This window comes from Nyctereutes procyonoides, unplaced genomic scaffold, assembly GCF_905146905.1.
Source record: "Nyctereutes procyonoides isolate TBG_1078 unplaced genomic scaffold, NYPRO_anot_genome, whole genome shotgun sequence".
NCBI lineage: Eukaryota > Metazoa > Chordata > Mammalia > Carnivora > Canidae > Nyctereutes > Nyctereutes procyonoides.
In genome coordinates, this window is record NW_026575135.1 from 1,549,866 (window position 1) to 1,556,239 (window position 6,374).

Here is a 6,374-nt window from a genome sequence, read left to right on the forward strand (position 1 = left end):
CAGCTCATGTCATGACCTCGGGATCCTGGGATCGAGTCCCACATTGGGCTCCCTGCCTGGAGCCTGCTTCTCCCTCTGCCTGTCTCTCTGCCTCTCTCTGTGTCTCTCATGAATAAATATATAAATAAAATATGTATAGATACCCCAGATTTCTTTTGTTCAGTGTTACTGTGGTATACTTCTTTTCCATTCTTTTACTTCATCTTTAAGTAGTTGCAGGCATCATACAGTTAAATCTTGCTATTTTTTATACAGCCTGACCATTATGCCTTTGCTTTGGAGTTTGATTCTTTTATATTTAATTATTGATGTAGATGGATTATAGCTACTGTTATGCTATTTGCTTTCTATTTATACCATCTGTTCTTTGTTCACTTTTTTTGGTTTACTTTCCTTTTTTTTTCATTAATTGAGCATTTTCTATGATTCTGTTCTAGGGCTTATGGTATACGTCTTCAACCTATTACATTCTATCTTCAAGTGATATTACATCAAATCACATACTATACAAAAACCGTGCAAAAGCATACTTCCATTTCTATTATCCTGGCTTTCATGCTGTTGCCTTCACAAATTTTTCCTTCTATATATGCTCTAAACTCCACAGAATACTTCTAACTCGTCTTGTTTTAACCAGACAATTTTCCTTTAAAAGTCTTTAAAATTACAAGGAAAAGCGGGAGATACACAAAAACTGTATGATTTATTAATTTTTAAACTTTATCTTCTAGGGCATGACCTTGCATTCTACTTAATATAGCTCAGTTACCTTCACCATCTTCGTCATCAACTTCCATGACTTGGAAAAATTTTGAAGGCCCCTTTTTATTTTTTATTTACTTATTTTATTTTATTTATTTTAGAGAGGGGGGAGGGGCAAAGACCGAGGTGGAGTGAGAGAAATGTCAAGTGGGCTCCTCGCTGAGCATGGAGACCCATGCGCCCAAACCCAGGACCCTGAGATCATGACCTGAGCCAGAAACAAGAGTCAGACACTTTGCCGACCGAGCGACCCAGGGACCCCAAGGAAGGTCCCTTTTAAAATAGTGGTCTTGATAGTACTTTTGATTGTGCATCCCTAACAGTTAAAATGTCATAAACATAAACTCCTATATATGTACTTATTCACATTGCTACATGTATACAGTATATTTGTCATCACCTACATGCATAAAAAAATAAACTCGGAAAGACGAGAAAGATAGAAATATAATTCCAGTATTATCTTCTAAAAACTGCAAATGAATTATCTTTGCATCTGTAAGGTGTATATATTTACCCACCGTAGAGATCACTTCTCTCACATATAAACTACTATAAAATGCAGCATGGGCAGGCCAGGTAACCTACTTACTGTGTTGGCATGTGACAACTCAAAAGGTCACAAAGTTATTATTCACATTTTGTACATGAAGAAACTGAGGTTTAGAGAGGTGGGATCAAGGATAAGGTGCACAGAAGAGTCCAATATAAATGCAAGGGTACTCATTCTGAATGCGAGTAACTTCCCTTTGTACCACTGTGTTCCATCCTTTGGAAATGATCCTTCCTGCCAGATATATATGGGTGGCATTATCAAGTAGCCTAATAACTACCATTAACTCAAAAATCCTTCATAATATGATGAAAGCCTTAGTTACCAAAATAAATCACATAAAATATTTCATTACATTAATACTACTTAATGATGATAATCATAACCATGTTAGGATATACAGAGATGACACTTACTCCTGTGTTCCTATACCATTTGCTCTGAAGTCTCTCTTTCATTTCAGGTCTGAGAAAAAGTGAAGTCAGTGGGAATTAACTTTGCATTCCCAATTAATAAGGAGAGGTGTAGGGTGGGAAAGTGGGCCTAAGAAAAATGGCAAGAGGGAAATGGGCTAGGAGGAGGGAGGGGGAACATTTGGAGAATAGAAGAATCTTTGGGGGAAGTCCCAAATCCCAGCTTCTATCCACCTAGTAATCATATAGAGCAGACAGTGAAAGACTGGACCAGATTCAGTCACTGACCTGGAGATGAAATTCTCCATTTTCCATTATCAACTCAGCCAGAAATCCACTCCCCCTGGAGCCATACTTAGCCAACTTGCTATCTCCCTGTACCCTGCCTGGTTCATAAACACAGATACAGGCATGGAGGTGCACAGACCCAGCACTCTCTTCCCAAAGGGCGAACTATTTTTGTACAGCATCAAGCAGAGTGCAGGGGCCAGAAACGGTTGTAGTAAATAAAATAACAATATTAAATCCTGTTCGCAGTCCTGTGAGTGATGGGTAGAAGGAGATAAGAAGAGAAGACGAAGAATCAGGGCTGAAAATCTTCCGCCTGCTAGCGAGAGTAAAGTAAATATGTTTTGGGAAGTCACAGTGCGAGGTAGGAGAAAGGGCCTGGGTTTCCATGGTGGGAAGACTTGAGGTGATGCTCCTGGTCGTACCATTTCCTGTGGCTGGATTTTTTGCATTATCACCTCAGCTTTACCGGCCTCAGTTCCTGGACCTTCCAAATGGGAATTCACCCAGTGGTGCTGCCGTAGACTTGTTCTGGATATAATGTGAGAATAAATATGAGCGTGTTTGATTTTAGCATTTACTATTTACTCTCTACTCATTCTCCAGGGTCGTGGCCAAGTCGCTCTTTCTGATCACTGTGCTACCTTCATCTAAAGCAGCCACCTCCTCTTCCAAAATCCTTTAGGACAGTTAGTAGTCACATTACAAAGAGTAAAATGAAATGAAATGAAGGAAATTAATCATAATAACATTTTATTAAACTCTATAGGTTAAAAATACATCATTGTAGGGGCACCTGGGGGCTCAGTGGTTGAGCATCTCCCTTCAGCTCAGGGTGTGGTCTCGGGGTTCCAGGATTGAGCCCCGATCAGGCTCCCTGCATGGAGCCTGCTTCTCCCTCTGCCTGTGTCTCTGCCTCTCTCTCTGTGTGTGTGTGTCTCATGAATAAATAAATAAAATCTTTAAAAAAAATACATCATTGTCAACATGTAGCTAATATAAATATTATTATGGACATTTTTGGTTTCTTTTCCATATTCTATCTTCAACATATTGTGTGTCTCTTACGCTGACCGCGCATACCAATTCACACTAGCCAGATCTCTAGATCTCCATTTCTCAACAGCCACATGTGGCTGGCTACTGCTATTTCCAAGAACTAGTCCAAGAGAAGACAACTTGCCTCCCTTCTGTGGCCTTGACGCTTTCCTAACAGTACTAGTGAGTGGCAACAGCCATTCAGCAGCCCGGAAAATACTCTGCAATACCTGCTCGGTGTTGGAGTTTTAATCATTTTTACTATGTTTCCTGATAGCTGGGGTTTAAACATCGGTTTGAAAATGGGAGGGAGTGCAGTGCAGGAACTTGACCTTTAAAGGTTATTTTAGCCCTGATCCCGTGCCCCATGGATACTTTTAGAGGCATCCTCAGGTCCCTCCGGTAAATAAAGCCGGGAAGACAGTGAGCCAGACCAGCGTGGAACCCCATTGCCCTTGTTTTACGATGCAAAGACGTTCAAGGGCTGGAATGCTGCTGGATTCCAAGGGATTCTGTTTGTGCAGCATGAATGCAGATGTGCCCAAGTGTGTAAGACCCTCGCTCAGTCTACCGTGTCCTGAATCTGGCAGGCTCGCTAAGGCATGGAGGATTATGCAGTTTAAATTGGATGAGAGGGTGACGGTTGTTAAAGAAATATCATTGACAACAACAAAAATCAAAAACAAAAATAAAACAGGGACTCCCCGATTCACCAATGAAATAACATGTTTTCTCGGGTCTCCAGACTAGACCAAAGATCTAGAACCAGACGGTCTCCGCTGAATCTGTTCGTCCTGACGTTTCTTAGCTACTAATGTGTGGGAAAAGGTGCCTGCAGATTTGGAGCAGCAGAGACACTCTGGGAGGGGCCTGGATTCCCCTCTGTTTCTGCAGAGGCCTGTGGGCGGGGTCCAGGCCGATGGTAATTCAGTAGGCAGCAGAGGCCCCCTGATCGTATCTTCGTATCTTCGGTTGATGGCAATTTCCCAGGAGACAGTTGTTTGCACAATGAATCCTGGGCACAGTCAAATAGGATCGCAACTTAGAGGGGTGTTTGTTTACAGAGGAGGAATGCAGCTCGAATTCCAGTAGACGCTGGGAGAGCAGAGGAATATCAACACAGCTCTCCAGGAGCACATGCAACCCGGCTTGAGCTTGTGAAGAACAGGCATAACTATTCCAACCTGAAAATAATGCATGCTGCAAGCCCTAAAAATGGGCTGGGAAAACACTTCCCTGTCTCTTCCAAGCTTCCAAGCTCCATTTGTGAAAACAGCAAGAGGAACAAGGAACTGAGTCTGGTTCTGGCTCGTTGATCAAGGGACCTCGCAGCCAGTCTTGTCTATAAAATGTCAACGGGAGATGAAGGGTCCCTTGCTCAGGGAACCCATTGGCTGCCTTCAAAGAAGATCTGCAAAGCAGGCAGGACATAGCTTGGCCCACCCTGGGAGGCCGGTCAGGGCTTTGGGGAACAGCCATTGCTGGAGCACTTATTGGGTGTTTTTCCAGTGCCTAGGTTCATTTCAGTTTACAGATTATTTTTTTTAACAGAATGAACCGTAAAATGCATAAACAAAACTTTCTCCTCTTACTTATTTGCTTTGCCTTCTCTACTGTATATGGGGAAAAATGGTAACACTGTCGCTACCGGGGGGAGTATTTTCCATTATTCAGCTAGTTCATAACCCACACACATGCACCAAGCAGAGAACATGTTCTGGTTGCTCATTTTGTGTTAGATTTCCTAATTTTTGTATCCTGAAAAAATAAAAAAAAGAGGAGGAAAACGAAGATGGGGTTAGGTGTTGACGAACCTACATGTTTTTTTTTTTTTTCATTCAGTTACTCAATAGACACTTATTAAATGCATGCTTTGTGCCAGATGATACCCTAGGTTCTGGGTTTTAATCCTCAGCCCACTATTTCAAAACTGTGAGGCCCAGGTCACTTTCTGAGCTTTAATTCCCATGACAATGAGATAGACACAATCTGATTTCATCCTACACTGGATTGAGAATTAAGGGTGTCAGGCATGATGCCAAGAGGAAATGTTTTCCATCGTCACTCAGTTCTCTGAACTAGATATTATTGGGCCAATTATACGTATGAGGAAAGCAAGACTAAGGGAGGCAAAGCCATTTGGCCCAGTTGAACTAACGGCAGAGGTGGGATTCGAACCCAAGTTTGTTTGGCTCCAAAGATTATATTCTCTATCATGATGTGAAATTCTTTGTAACCATCCAGAGAACTATTCTCCTGTATTGTTTTATGATACATCTGATTTCATACACAAACCCTGAATATCTCTATGGGATCTTAGAACCTTTATGACCTCTTTTACCAAAACCAGCTTTTAGAAGGTTGAAGATGATCTGTAGGCTACAGATTGGATCATTATCATCCTTCAGCCCATCCTCCTCCTCCATGGAGCTGAGACCTGGGCATCAGAGGATATGCTCCACCCGGCTCTGGGTCTGTAGTTCCTGGATGTGACGCAGCAGGCTGCCACATGCCTGGGAGAGGTCCAAACGCATACTGGAGCTCGTAGAGTCATTGGCCAGTAGCTATGAAAGGTACTTTGAGATGTTTTTGTTCAATCTTCTCAAAACTGAGGCCCACAGAGATTAAATAATTTCTTTAGGGTCCCGTATGAGTGTAGATAGTCCAGAGTAACAGAATCTATTGTACATATGAATTGGCTCATGGGATTATGGAGGCTGACCAGTCCCAAGATTCTGCAGAGTTGGCATGCAGAGACCCAGGAGATCAGATAACGAACGCTGAAGCCCAAGTCTGAAAGCTGAGAACCAGGGGACCTGATGCTTCACTTGGAGTCTGAAGATAGGAAAGAGCTGTGTCCCCATTGGAAGGTGGTTAGGCAATAAGGCCATGTCTTATTGAGGGGGTTAAATTACCTTTTTGTCCTATTCAGTTCTTCAACTGATTGGATAAGGCCGACCCACATTAAATAGGGCAATCTACTTTACCCAGTCCACTAATTTAAATGTTAATTTCACCCAAAAACATCCTCACAGAAATACCCAGAATCATGTTTGACCAAATATCTGGGCTCCATGTGGCCCGGTCAAGATGATACATAAAATTAACCATCATCATCAGGTCAGATCATTGGATGAAAAGCCACAAGGAGAATTTAGGCCTCTAGATTACATTCTTGGGTTCTTTCCATTTACACGCTGATTTTGTAGATCTTTCAACATATTGATGAGACATGGCCATCCATGGACTTCAAAGATACCAATATATCAAAGAAACTGATACTGATCAAAGCATGGGAAAATGACATGTGGGTTATTAAC